The sequence below is a fragment of the Narcine bancroftii genome, chromosome 9, assembly GCF_036971445.1.
Source record: "Narcine bancroftii isolate sNarBan1 chromosome 9, sNarBan1.hap1, whole genome shotgun sequence".
NCBI lineage: Eukaryota > Metazoa > Chordata > Chondrichthyes > Torpediniformes > Narcinidae > Narcine > Narcine bancroftii.
Genome location: NC_091477.1, coordinates 52,561,709 through 52,576,547, shown reverse-complemented (window position 1 = coordinate 52,576,547; position 14,839 = coordinate 52,561,709). Strand labels below are relative to the sequence as shown.

Here is a 14,839-nt window from a genome sequence, read left to right as displayed (position 1 = left end):
GCCATCTTCTCATGCTGCCCTGCCACGTGGCATTACACGTGGGGCCAGTTCGCCATGAGGATGTGTGCCGCCACACAACCCCCCCAGAACTGGATTCGCATCCTGCCGCTTTGGTGGTCAGCTCCGGCGCTTGCGCACAGCTGTCTTCACCGGCTGGGATGTCCAAATGAGCGGCTTTTAAGCACTCCACAGTAAAAAGTCCTTCCTTTCCCCCCATATCTAAGGTGAAAGTCCCACCGGACTGCCGGAGAACCTTATAAGGCCCTTCGTATGGGCGCTGCAATGGGGCCCTCTCCAGACAAATACAAACTGCACCACATCCAGTTCTTTGGGTCAGTGGAATGGTCAGGTGCCGTGGTGTGATGGGGGTTGTGGGGTTAGGTTAGCCAGTTTTTTGCCAAGGTCCATGAACCACTCATCTTCCTTGTGCATCGCATTGGCCTCTGGGCTGAAATACTCGCCTGGCAGGGAGAGTGGTGCATCATAAACCATCTCTGCCAACGTGGCTTGCAGGTCCTCCTTAGGCGCCATTCTGAACCTGAGGAGGACCCAGGGCAACTCATCTACCGATATCCACGTGGATATTCTGGAACCTCCGCATTGCCGAGTCAAAGTGTTGAATAAGGGCCTGCATGTGCCTGTGAATTTTAGACGCCTGGCACCTGATGCAGTTGCGGACTAGTGTTGCCACCTCTTTCTTGAGTCCATATCAGATGAATCGTTGCACCACCATCCTCATGGTTGCCTTTACTGAGGGGTGGGTGAAATCATGGATGGAGCTGTCGACCCTTGCCCTCCACTCCTGTGGAACTACCAGGCGTGGTGAGCCAGTAGAGGTGTCGCAGAGGAGCAGCTGGGTGGAGTCAGGAAGTCGGATATCCTCGAGGTGCAGACCCGAGATGGCGCTCTGGAGAGCTTGTGTTTCAGCGTCGTGCTGTTGAGCCTGCGCTAGTTGTGGGTAATCTAGGCCAGGAGCTAACATGTTGATGGCCGGGCGGGAGAGCGCGTCCGCGACCACATTGTCCTTGCCCCCCTGTGCCGGATGTCCATGGTGTATTCAGACACATGGGAAAGGTGCGCTGCTGCCTGGCTGACCACAAGTCCTTGGCCATAGCCAATACTTGGTTGAGGAGCTTTTGATCAGTAAAAATAGTAAAAGTTCTGCCCACCAAGAAATAACAAAAGTGACGGATGGCTAGGTACAGTGCCAGGAGCTCACACCAGAAACTGTATTTAAGTTCTGGTAGCTGCAATTGTTTACTGAAGAAGGCTAACAGGCACCATTGCCCATCCAGCCACTGTTCCAGTACTCATCTGATTGCCATAGCGGAAGCGTTGACCGAGAGCGCCGTGTGTGCTTCCGGGCGCGGGTGTAACAGTAGCATCACCTCGGTGAGGGCCTGTTTCATCGCAGCAAAGGTCTCGTCCGCCTTCTCCGACCAGGCCTGAGTCTTCTTCTTTGCCACGATCAGTGCGAATAGAGGGCGCATGGTGCAGGCGACATTGGGGATGAATCTATTGTAAAAAAATCACACTGAGATGGTGTGCCCCAGGAACTGCAATGTTTGTTTCTCAAACTGTCATCTAGGTAGATAAAGACAAAGTCCAAATCCCTACCCATTGCGTCTATGAGATGCTGGAACATCTGGGCCCCATACTTCAACCCGAACGGCATCTGGAGGAACTTGAATAAGCCGAAAGGGGTGATAATAGCAGTCTTTCCAATGTCATTGGGGTGAACCGGGATCTGGTGGTATCCCTGCACCAGATTGACTTTAGAACAGAACCACGTGCCGTGGAGGTTGGTTGTGAAATCCTGGATATGGGAGACCGGGTACCTGTCTGGTGTCATGGCATCATTCAACTGCTTGTAGTTTCTGCAGGGCCTCCAACAACCAGATGACTTCAGGACCATGTGCAGGGACGCCGCCCAGGGACACCTACTGGATGATGCCCAACTCCTGGAACCTGGAGAATTCTTATTTTGCCTGCTTCTGTTTCTCCTGTGGCACCCATCTATCTCTGGCATGCATTGTGGTGCCTTGTGTGGAGATGTGGTGGAAGAGTGTGTCGGGGGAAGGCGAAGTTGAAACGTGGCTTTAGGATGGTGGAAAACTCGCTGAAGATCTCAGCGTACTTGTCCCTGGTGGCGGCTACTGTGGCAATTCTGGGACTGTCGTCGTCCGCCGTGCCCAGTCGCACTGAGTGAAAAGTGCAGGCGTTGAGCAGCCTCCTGCCTCTCACGTTCCCCCATAGGCCGAGAGCCCTCTGGAAGTCGGACCCCAACAGCATGGTGCCCTCCGAGGCCAGCACGAACTTCCATGTGAACTTTTCTTCCCCAATCTTTATCTGCGTCCTATGGGTGCCATAGGTCTTGATTGTGGAGCCGTTGGCAGCCCACAGGGTTGGACTGGGGGCCCAGGTATGAGTCTCCAGCACTGTCGAGGGAAGGGTGCTCAGCTCGGCCTCTGTGTCCACCAGGAACTGGCAGCCCATGGATCTGTCTGCGATGTAAATGAGGCTGTTCACATGGCCAACCATCGCATCCATAAACGGGGGTTGGCCTGGCCATTTGGAGGGTTGGTTGCACTTGCAGGCTTGCGCTCCCTAGTGCTGGTGGTAAATGCACCATGTTGACTGGGTTTCCTCTGGCTTGTGCTTGGGGGCATCCTGCGGTCAACCAGGCCCTGGTTTGGAAGCCTGGCTGAGGGCCGCCTTGTTTTCCTGCTTTGTGCACCAGAGGGCATCTGCCCGGGCTGCAGCCTTACGGGGGGGGGGAGTCAATGAAATCTTCTTTCGACAGATGTAGCTGGATATCTTCTGGCATTTGTTCAGAAAAATATGGCGGATGAGGAAACACGGCGCATGATCCTCCTCCAGAGTCAGCATCTTATCCATGAGGGCTGAAGGGCTGCGGTCTCCCAACCTGTTCAGGTTTAAGAGTCTGGAAGCACGCTGCTGGGGAGTGAGGCCAAACTTCCCCAGGAGCAAGTTTTTGAGGGTGGTATACTTGCCCTCTGCTGGTGGTCGATGAATGAGGTTATCCATCCTCGCCGCTGTCTCCTGATCCAGCGCGCCCACAACATGGTAGAATTTCGTGGCATCGGCTGAGATGTTACGCAGGTGAAATTGTGCCTCCACCTGTCCGAACCACATTCATGGGCAATGGGGCCAGAACGGGGGAAGCTTGAGGGCTACAGCGTTTACCTCGGCTGTGTCCATTGTTAACTGATAGACATCTGGGCCCGTTGGGGTCACCACTGGGGTACTTGGAGCAGCTGGAGAAAAACACAGTGACCACATCAGAGATCGTTAATGACTTTTTTATTCAAATTCAGCACGTGCCCCTTTTGAGGGCAGCATGAGCTCAGTCACCTCGTGCATTGTGACATCATAATTGCTGCCCAGGCACACGCTGGGCAAGAGACTTAAGGCAGGGAGAAAACATTGACAGCGCCATCTTCCTATGGTTGCCCTGCCAAGTGGCATTACATGCGGGCTGGTTCGCCATGAGAATGTGCGCCGCCACAATATATCTGATATAAAACCTTTCTTTCAGTGAGCAAAATCTCAAATTTGGATCTTCTAGGAAGCCTCAAAGTACATCCAAAATTATCTAATAATAAAGCTTTGACTTGATAATAAGAAAAAAGAGTACTCAAAGGTAAGTCATATTTCTCTCCATTCTTCGAAAAGAAATAAAATAAGCTGCCTCCTAGCAGCCTTCTACGAATTTAATTCCATTTCGTTCCCATATCTTCAAAAGATGATTATTAACTGTAAAAGGAAAAGCTTATTTTTTAATAAATGTGTTTTAGCTAAAAGCTTACCTTCAGTACCTACAATTTCATTCTTATTAGTCCATAACTCAATCAAGTGTTTCAACACCGGTAAATTATAACTACTTAATAACGGAGGATTTTATCAATTAATAAGTTGATCCATTGTGGAGGTGCACATCCTCATGGCGAACCGGCCCCACTTGTATCGCCACGTGATGGGGCAGCCATGGGGAAATGGCGTCATTCGAGGTTTCTCTCTAACTCCAGCATCCCTTCCAGCGCTGCCAGTCAGCAGCGCCACCTCTCATATGTTTCTGAGTTCACGACCGATATCTGACACAGGGCCGACAAGGACAATGTAGTGGCAGGTGCATCCTCCCATCCAGCCGTCCACACTCTCGCACCCGGCCTGGATTATGAGCAACTGGCTCAGGCACAGAGGAATGATGCAAAGACGCAGGCCTTGTGAACCACCATCTCGGGCCTCAAACTCAAGGATGTCCAGGTACTCAGCAGCCCGGACACATTGCTCTGTGATGTCTCAACAGGCACGCTGCGTCCGGTGGTCCTGCTGCGCTGGAGGGTGAAGGTCTTCAGTCTGATCCACAACCTCACTCACCCAGTGGTAAAGACAACTATGCAGATGGTCACGGAGCGGTTTGTGTGGCATGGGCTGAAGAAAGAGGTGGCGGAACTGGCCAGGAACTGTACCAGGTGCCAGTCCTCCAAGGTCCAGCAACACACACGAGCCCCCATTCAGAACTTCGACCCGGCAGTTCGCAGATTCCAACACATCCATGTTGATGTTATTGGGCCCCTGCCGGTGTCCAAGGAAGCTTGCTACCTTCTCACAGTGGTGGATCGGGCCACAAGATGGCCAGAGGCTGTCCCGATTAAGGAGGCCTCCACGGAGACATGCACTAGGACTCTGGTCAGCTATTGGATCACCTGTTTTGGAGTCCCAGCCCACATCACTAGCAACAGAGGGGCGCAGATCACGTCTGCCCTGTAGACTCAGATGGCGAAGCTCTTGGGGGTCAAGCTCCACCAAACCACAGCATACCATCCACAGTCCAATAGGTTGGTGGAGAAGTTGCACAGGCACATGAAGGCATCGCTTATGGCCAGGCTCTTTGGACCAGACTGGGCGGAAGAACTACCTTGGGTCTTCCTTAGGATTAGGACAGCACCCAAGGAGGACCTACAGGCTTTAGCAGCGGACATGGTCTATGGCGCACCACTTTCCCTGCTGGGTGAGTTTTTCAGCCCAGACCCTGACACCACAGCCACCGACAAAAACCTGCTGGTGGACCTATGCAGGCGACTGGCCTCCCTAGCTCCTCCACCACCGACAAGGCACGGCACCCGACCATTTAATCTCCCCAAAGAGCTCGACTCGGCCCAGTTCGTTTGTGTGTGGAGGGGACCACAAGGTGCACTGCTACAGCGACTGTACGAGGGGCCATACAAAGTCAGGGGAACCTTCACACTGGACGTTGGAGGGAGAGAGGAACTTTTTACATGTGGGCCATCTAGACTTATCACAGCCAGTGCAGACTGCCACGCCCAAACACTGGGGCCGATCGCTAAAGCGATAGGACGTGTAGCTGGTTCTAGGGTGGGGTCGTGTGGCGGCACACATCCTCATGGCGAACCGGCCCCATTTGTATCGCCACGTGGTAGGGCAGCCATGGGGAAATGGCATTGTCAGAGGTTTCTCTCTGACTCCAGCATCCCTTCCAGCACCCACCCTGGGCAGCGATTATGATGTCACAATGCACAAGGTGACTGAGCTCATGCTGCCCTTAAAGGGGCACGCTGAATTTGAACAAAAACAGTCATTAGCGACCTTAGGTGTGGCAGCAGTGATACTTCCACTGCTCACGCTGCCACATTTTTCCCCAAACTGGGATAATTCAATATTAGCCCATACCAAGGGGTTTCCACTTGAAACATTCTATTAATAAATTTTAACTGAGCTGATTCATAATAATTTTGAAAATTAGGAAATTGTAAACCTCCTAGTGCATATTTCCAAGTTAACTTCTGTAATGAAACTCTTTCCATTTTATCTTTCCACAAACATTTTCTCACCAAAGCATTCAAATCTTTAAAAACATTTTGAGGAATCTTACATGGAATAGATTGAAACAATTATTAAATTCAAGGAAAAATATTCAAATACAATTCACTCATCCCATCAATGTTATAGATAAATCCTTCCACCTATTCAAGTCACCTTTAATTTTAGTCAATAAGGGTAAATTATTCAATGCAAATAAATGGTTATAATGACTATCAATAATAAGACCCAAATATTTAATATGGGCAGACCATTTGCACAACTTGTCTACACAATGAATAACCCATATCAGCTAAAGGCATAATTTCACTCTTCTCCCAATTTACTTTATACCCAGACAACGCTCCATACTGCTCCAAATGTTTATGTAAAATCTCCAAAGATTGCAAAGGATGTGTTAAATATATCAAAGTATCATCTGCAAACAAATTTATCTTATATTCTTCAGAGTTTATCTTAATACCTTTAATAGCACTATCTTGCCTAATCATCTGCACCAAAGGTTCAATAACCAATGCAAAAAAGAGCTGGTGACAAAGGACAACCCTGTCTGGTTGATTTAGTTAATTTAAAGGGTAAAGACACCTATCCATTTGTCACCACTCTCACAGTAGGATTTTTATACAAAGCCTTAATCTAACCAATAAAAAGAGACCCAAAATTAAACTTTACCAAAACCTTAAATATAAAATGCCATTCAACCCTATCAAAGGACTTTTCTGCATCCAAAGAAATTACCATCAGTTGGTCAGAATACTGCTGAGAAATATTAATTAAAAAATCAATTTTACTACATTCTTTCTTTTTCTTCTTTGGCTTGGCTTCGTGGACGAAGATTTATGGAGGGGGTAAAAGTCCACGTCAGCTGCAGTCTCGTTTGTGGCTGACAAGTCTGATGCGGGACAGGCAGACACAGTTGCAGCGGTTGCAGGGGAAAATTGGTTGGTTGGGGTTGGGTGTTGGGTTTTTCCTCCTTTGCCTTTTGTCAGTGAGGTGGGCCCTGCGGTCTTCTTCAAAGGAGGTTGCTGCCCGCCAAACTGTGAGGCGCCAAGATGCACGGTTTGAGGCGCTATCAGCCCACTGGCGGTGGTCAATGTGACAGGCACCAAGAGATTTCTTTAGGCAGTCCTTGTACCTTTTCTTTGGTGCACCTCTGTCACGGTGGCCAGTGGAGAGCTCGCCATTTAACACGATCTTGGGAAGGCGATGGTCCTCCATTCTGGAGATGTGACCCACCCAGCGCAGCTGGATCTTCAGCAGCGTGGACTCAATGCTGTCGACCTCTGCCATCTCGAGTACTTCGACGTTAGGGATGAAAGCGCTCCAATGAATGTTGAGGATGGAGCGGAGACAACGCTGGTGGAAGCGTTCTAGGAGCCGTAGGTGATGCCGGTAGAGGACCCATGATTCGGAGCCGAACAGTAGTGTGGGTATGACAACGGTTCTGTATACGCTTATCTTTGTGAGGTTTTTCAGTTGGTTGTTTTTCCAGACTCTTTTGTGTAGTCTTCCAAAGGCGCTATTTGCCTTGGCGAGTCTGTTGTCTATCTTGTTGTCGATCCTTGCATCTGATGAAATGGTGCAGCCGAGATAGGTAAACTGGTTGACCGTTTTGAGTTTTGTGTGCCCAATGGTACCAGTTTTTCCTGCCTGATCTAAGATCTCCATCAACAAAGGAACTAATAAATATTGAAATTCATTATAAAATTCAGAAGTAAACCCATCATCAGATAAAAAGTCATCAATATTAACTTCATCTTGCACTACCTCAGACGTATACAATTTCTCATAAAACATACAAAACATCATTAATTTTGTGAGATTTTTATGTAACCCTCGAAAGATGTTGAATAGCATTTATTGTTCCAGATGCTTGTTAAGTTTTTAATTGTCATGCAAACACTTTGTGGGTTTTCTCACCAATTCATAATACCGTTTGCTCAAATTTATATGTTTGTAACAAATTATATTGTAATTTCAAATTAACTAATCGTATTTTTTGTCCTCCGTCAAAACTTGTTGCAAATCTTTCTCCAAAATCTCCTTCTCCAACTTATCAGCCTCAGCCATTTGTCATTTAACTTTAACCATAAAACTAATGATTTATCCTCATAAATACATTTTCAAAGCATCCTACAAAACAAATTTAGAATCAACTGAACCTACATTTATTTTCAGAAAACTCTGAATTTGGTCTCGCATAAATTTACAAAATTCCGGATCTTTCAGTAAAAAAAAATCGAAATGCCACTAATAAACATTCTCCTCCCTCCCTGAAGTGCTACAAATAATCATCAACAAGGAATGATCAGACAAAATCCGAGGTTTGGATACAGTTTCAGAAATTTGACCTTGCAATTGTGCCAATACTAAAAACAAATCTAATCTAGAGAAGGAATGATGACGAAATGAATAAAATGAAAAATCTTTTTCCTTAGAGTTCAATTTCCTTGATATAGCAACTAAGTTCATCTCCTTCATTAATACCATCAACTGCTTAGCCATCTTAGTTTTAATTATCCATTTCGAAGATTTATCCAACAATGCATCTAAACAACAATTAAAATCACCTCTCACCATAATTTTATCATAAGCCTGATTCAAAGTAAGAAAAGAGTGAGTCCACCATAAATTATTCATCATCAGTATTCGGAGCATAAACATTCATTAAGGTCCAACATTCAGAAAAAATTGTACAATTAACAATGAAAAGTCTACCAGCCGCTTCAAAAACTGACTCCAATTTAAAAGATAATTTCTTATTAATCAAAATAGCAACCCCTCATGCATTGGAATTAAAGGAAGATGATATAATCTGTCCAACCCAATCTCTTTTTAACTTTTGATGCTCTTTATCTGTCAAATGAGTTTTGTGCAAAAAAAAACACATCAACCTTCATTTTTTTAAAATAAGCCAACACTCTCTCTTAATTGAATTATTCAGCCCGTTAACATTAAAAGTAACAAAATTTAAATTAGCTATTTAATTGCTCTTTAATCATCCCACCATAAATGGCGAGGTGCCTCACCACGACATCTATACACAAATAAATTGAACATCTCCAAAAGGAACAGAAAGGAAAAAGAAATCCCATTAAAAAAACAATACCCAACGGTGTTACCTCCCTCAATTACATGGGAGTGACAAATGCCACAATGTGGCCGATGACTTCGGAAGGATCCGCAGTTGGACCACCCAACGTCCGAACAGAACAATCAAAAATAATACAGAAAATCATCTTGTGTATGAAACGCTTCTTCCAAATCACAATTCGCTTGATCATCATCAATACCAATATCTATCAACTGCGGAGACTCCATCTCTCGTTTGCCATTCTTCCCCTTCAGAATAATAACAAGCTGCTGAGAAAATTTATCCAAATTTTGACCCTGCTTATTATCAGGTAAAGAATTAGCAAACTCCAAAACTTTAGCATCATCAGAAAAAAAAAAATTGAGACTGATAATCTCCATAAAAATCGTTGAACAAAACAGGGTAATGGAAAGCAAATTTATAGCACTTTTTCCAAAGAACAGCTTTAGCCAAATTAAATTCTTTACAACGTTTAATCACAGCTTGGTTCAAATCAGCATAAAAATGCACCATTATTTTTAACAGAGGTTCCTGATTATTTCTCGCATTCTGCACCGCAAGTCTCAAAATCAGTTCTCTATCTTGATAATGCAAACAGCGAATCAGAATAGACCATGATGCTTGACCAGGAAATGGCTTCCTTTGTATTGCCCGATGAGCTCTATCCAAATCCAATCCATTCAGAAAATGCATTGTTCCCAAGACCTCAGGAATCCACTTTTGAAAAGATTGGACTGGGTCTGGACCTTCAAAATCTTCCAAAGCATCAAACTTCTTTAACAAATCAGATTTTCCAACTGTCCCATCTTCTCCTTACAAAAGTCAACATCATCTTTACAATTAATAAATTCTTCTTCAGTCTTTTTAAACTTGTCCTGAACTTTATCCACAGCTTTCAGTCATTTTGCCTCATCCATTTTAATAGTTGCTATTTCCCCTTTCATCTCAGCAAATTGATCCTTCCAAGTAGAAAAGCCTTGACTTATTTGCAGAGCTAAATCAGCATTTGAAGGTGAATATAACTGGTGAGATCCAGACTTAGACTTAGAAGTCTGACTCGCCATGAGCCTACCCTGAAATGTTGCAGTTTCCTCCTCAGTCAGATATAAATCTACTTCTTCCTCCACTCCACCAGTATCTTCTTCCTCTGTCAATAAAATCGCTGTCTCCACCCGACTGCAGGTGTGGATTCCCCCCCCCCCCCCAAGCTCAGGTTCACTGGGTCAGTGGAGATCAGGTCCCCCCACAGCCTGGGGATCTTACGGGCGTTGTGCACATGTGCACAAGTTTGCTCATGTGCAGTTGTTCTTTTTGGTCAGGAGTAGATTGACACTGCCCACTGGCGCCATCTTGCATGACTGCACGCAAAGTTGGCGCCAGTGTGGAGAACACCTTACCAGTGGACTGACGCTGAGGCCTGGGTTGAGAAGAAATCGGATCCGCAGGCTGCGTTGTTAAGGTAGGCCGAGATTCTTCCGATGTTGTAGCTGATTAAGTGGCTGTTTTTTAAGCAGTTTGGTTTTTAATTGTCCTCATTGCTGCTAGTTAAGTACTTCAGCTATACAAATCTACAATGTTTAAAATAATTTTAACACTTTTATATGGGTTTTTAAAAGTTCTGCCAGGAGGGGGTGTTTTTCTATGTCTTCTCCCTATGCCATCATGCCACCCCCACCCCCCCCCCCCCCACACACACACACACACACACACTTACATTAATGTCACAATCCTGACTTCAGGAACTGTCTGTATGGAATTTACCCATTTTCTCTGTGAGCCCATGGGTTTCCTTAAGGTATTCTGGTATCTTTCCACATCCCAAAGAGAAGATGGGAGGTCCATTGGCCACTGTAAATTGTGTAGGTGATTAATTGAATCTGGATGGGGCTTGATGAGAAATAATTTTTAAAAAGATGTGATTTAGATAGTATTACACAGTATTAACTAGTCAGTGTGAACTAGCACAGTATCTCTCTATGAATCATCTGACTGTATATTTAAAATCAGATGCAGCGTTAGCGCCAGAACAAATGTTGGGGGAGGGGGCATGGTGCAACGGTCATAAATTCACTCATCGGGGGTGGGGAGATGTTATTACTATAATCTTCCCCACCGATGTAGGTGATGAGAGCACTGCTTTTATGGCATCATTAGCCATTAGTGATGCTTGTTGCACGCTAGTGACATGCCCTGGGGTGGGTGGAGCTTGTGACAAGCTAGATGCTAGTGATGCGGGAGGGGGTGGGGGCGGGTCTGAAGGCAGGCATGGCCATGACCGTATGGGGGGGGGGTCATCCCCCACTTGGCACTGACCCTAACCAGGTGAAACAATGTTTCTCTGGACCACAGTGCACACACAAACACCACACAATTTACAGCACATCCTAATCATATATATACATAAAGTTATAAATATAAAATAAATACGTACGAATATCTTGAATGCATGACTATATGACAAATGACCCTTCTCATGAGGCTCGAGATCTGAACAGCCAACACTCTCCATTTCATGAGGCTAAATCTGCAGCTTTGCTTGTCCTCCTCCTGCTGCCTCCTGCATCAGCATCTCCTTTCAGAGAAAAAATGGTATCGTGTCAGCAAAGGTTTATGCAGGATCTTTTGAGTGATGTGGGTGCCAGGTTTGGAGTGACTCCAGTAACTGCAAGCTGTGAGCTGTGAGTGGGGTGTGATTTTTTTTGTAGTAACTGTGCTAAATGTGTGAAGGCTGGGTGAAACATATGAGTTGAAGAGTTAGTTGAGTGAAAATGGGCAGAGATGATTACTTGCTGTTTGATGGCTCTGCAGTGAATTTAACAATAGATGAGGCTAGTGTTACGAATGGTATTACATGTCATTTGAGAACGAGCTCACTTTGACAATTCTTGTCATATTGTTCAGTTACTTTCACAGTCTTCGAGCAACAGATACTGCAGGTTTCCAAATTATTTCTTGGCTCTGTTTCATTCTCTCCAGATTTGCAAGATTTTTAGTGCAGTATCAGAAGCTGATCTTCGACAGAACCAGATTTATTGACCAAAAAACTTCTTTCAAATCAGAAGATATGGTTGTGACAGAAAGCAGAAACACTACTACTACTACTACCTCTGATGGGGATAACACATCTCCACCTGCAACACCCCCAAGTGTACAAAGAACAAGGTCCAGGAGAAAAGTATGCACAGTATTTCAACACCTGAAGGGACTCTTGATATTAAACATCTCTAATGCTACCATTTTTTGGCTATTGATCCTTTGCGTCCACATTTAGTGCTCTTGATCTGGGGGGGTTGGGGGGCGGGGTGTGAATTATTGTAGCAGACTTCAGCAGGGATTTTATCTGAAAGCTGCACCTGGCAATTAGAGTCAGGTGACTCAGGCAGTTGGATTTGAAAAGGTCAGATCAACAGGAAGATGATTGGGCAATAGAGATCAAGTGATCCAGGAGACTTGTATTTTTTTCATGAACTTGTGACACAGGTTGTGCTAATTCACTTCAACTCAGCAGTCTGGAGATGGATTATTGTCTTGAGTTCCACACTGTACGTGCAGCAGTGAGTATAGGAAATTCACAACTAGCTATTTTTTTTTCTACAATACCTTTTATTTGAGAGGTGCAAATTTCCTTTAACTAACACTGGCCATATAAGATACTGGGCTTGGATTGGACTCCTTGCAGCCACTAGCCAGAGAGTAACATGGGCTGTTTGCAACACAAACAAGGAGTGTGCTGCCTGGGTGATTGGCTAAATGAATGTCCACTATTTGATGACATAAACCACAGTTCCTTCTCTGGGACATTGCCACACATTTGAATATTACCAAGGTGAGATGGGTGTTGATGGGTTAAACAGAATTAATTAGTTTTGCATAGAAGTGCTTTGCAGAGCACTAACAATAAATTAAAGTCAGAGAATCAGCAATAACATTACTGAAATTAGATGGAAAACATCTGAATAGATTTATTCAGAAATGCTGTAATTGAACAATATTCTGCATTTTCTCAATGTGCTTTGTGTAATAAGAAATGTTGAATATTTTATATTGTGGAGGAAAAAAAATTAGAAAATTAAATGCTGCAGACTGCTGCTTTTCTGTGAGAACCATTTTCAATTTGTGTGCAAACTTCAATGATGGACATTAGTTATTCCTTTTTATACAAATTGCTTACTATTTCAATATGGTTTGCACTGGCATCCTTATCACAACCAACATTTGAGAAAATCCTGACATTTTGTATCGAAACACAGCCAGAAAAGCACCATCAAGCCTGTCTGAAATCCACGCTCCTATTCTGGGAGATTGCCATACTTGAACCTATCACCAGAAGAACGGAGCCCTGAATTACTAATTGGCAGCATTAAATTGATGGAGTCATACATCCTGGTATCCTTGAGAAGAAATAGTTGCAGTCATAGACAAGAAGAGACTGCAAAAGTTGGTCATTATTACTGCATCAAAGAAGTTGTGTTAAAGATCTTCATATAAAGGTAAAAGATGTGTAGGTGGGATGGGAAAGAGAAATTCAACCATTATCCTGCTGAATGGTGGAAAAAGATTGAGCGGTCATATGAATTATTCTTCTTTCTGTTCCTTCTTAGTTAATTGGCAAGATCATCACTTGTTAATTTACCGCACAAGAATAACCTGCTGTGCTTTAGTTTGTGCTATTGATGTACCATCAATTACTCAAAAGACTGTTGTTGAGAAACCAATCGGCTTTTATTCACTTAAGAACAATGGTACATCCATACTGTTCAGCATGCCTGCACTGAGGAAGGGGCTGTGGAACAGTCACCTTTATACAGGAGCCTGTGGGGAGGGGCCACAGGTACAATCAGCCAATAGAGGTGCCTGGCCAGACAATTATACACAACAGTGGTTTACCACAGGTATGTCACTGCGATAACCAATAAATAAACTTCCTTTCAACTCTGCTGAACAGTTAATGCAATATTTGAGTATCCATCTTGGGTCAGTGGGCTCAGAATGTATCTATGAATACAAAGATTTCTTCTTATGGGTACCAGGAGTTAATGCAACAAGACCTGAATAAAAATGTTGGACTGTCTACATTGCCATCTTTTGGAAGAGTTGGTTATGGTATTATATTAAAATAAAATATGGCAATAAGCCATACAAATGTGGAATGTAATATCTTAATTTTTGTAATGGATGCACAGTTGCTGTTAATAGTCTTAGTAAGTGAAATATATACACATTCTTAATCTTCTTGTGACTAGAATCTGCCACCGTTGCCTTGAAAATTTATCTTTGTTCTCTATCAGTCCATTTCTAGGCAGCAGTAAGCAATGGCTGTCTTGTTAGGCCCATGGACACTGACTCCCAAACCATTCCCCTATAAGAGGAGAAATCTCCAAAAATGTCATTCTGCCGACTATTCCATAAACAAGAACATTGTCAATGCATTCAAGTCTTTGTTCTGCTACCAACAGACATCACGAAGGTCTCATAGATCTGCCACAATGTGTCTTCTCCACTAACGTGATTATTTGCTGTTGCCATTTGGTACATGATGGAACAGAAAGAGGAAGAGAAGGATGAATAGGGACAATATTGAGAGACCTTTACAATTGATTACAAGGACCACCCTAAGCTGATTCTTTCTAGCTCATCAAATAATGAACTAGACCATGGTTTCATGGGGAAAGACAGTAAATGGACTCCTAGTTCCAACAGCCTCAGAGGTGCCATTGGCCAGAAACTCAAATGGAATAGTTACGCAAATACTATGGCTGCAAGAACGGATCAGAGACTGGGTATCCTGTGGTGAAATTATTTCATTCATGACCTCTCAGCTCCTTTCCACCATTTTCAAGGCCCAAGTCAAGAGTGTGATGGGATACTCTTCAATCATCT

General features: G+C 44.4%; 1 long non-coding RNA gene across 1 annotated transcript; it reads left to right on the top strand.

Moving 5' to 3' along the window:
* The first annotated feature begins 3,425 nt into the window (after positions 1 to 3,425).
* LOC138742941 (uncharacterized) lies at positions 3,426 to 13,005 on the top strand. Its single transcript, XR_011344529.1, has 3 exons — positions 3,426 to 3,664; positions 10,279 to 10,418; positions 11,936 to 13,005. It is a non-coding gene; the product is annotated as an uncharacterized lncRNA (long non-coding RNA).
* Positions 13,006 to 14,839: the final 1,834 nt, after the last annotated feature.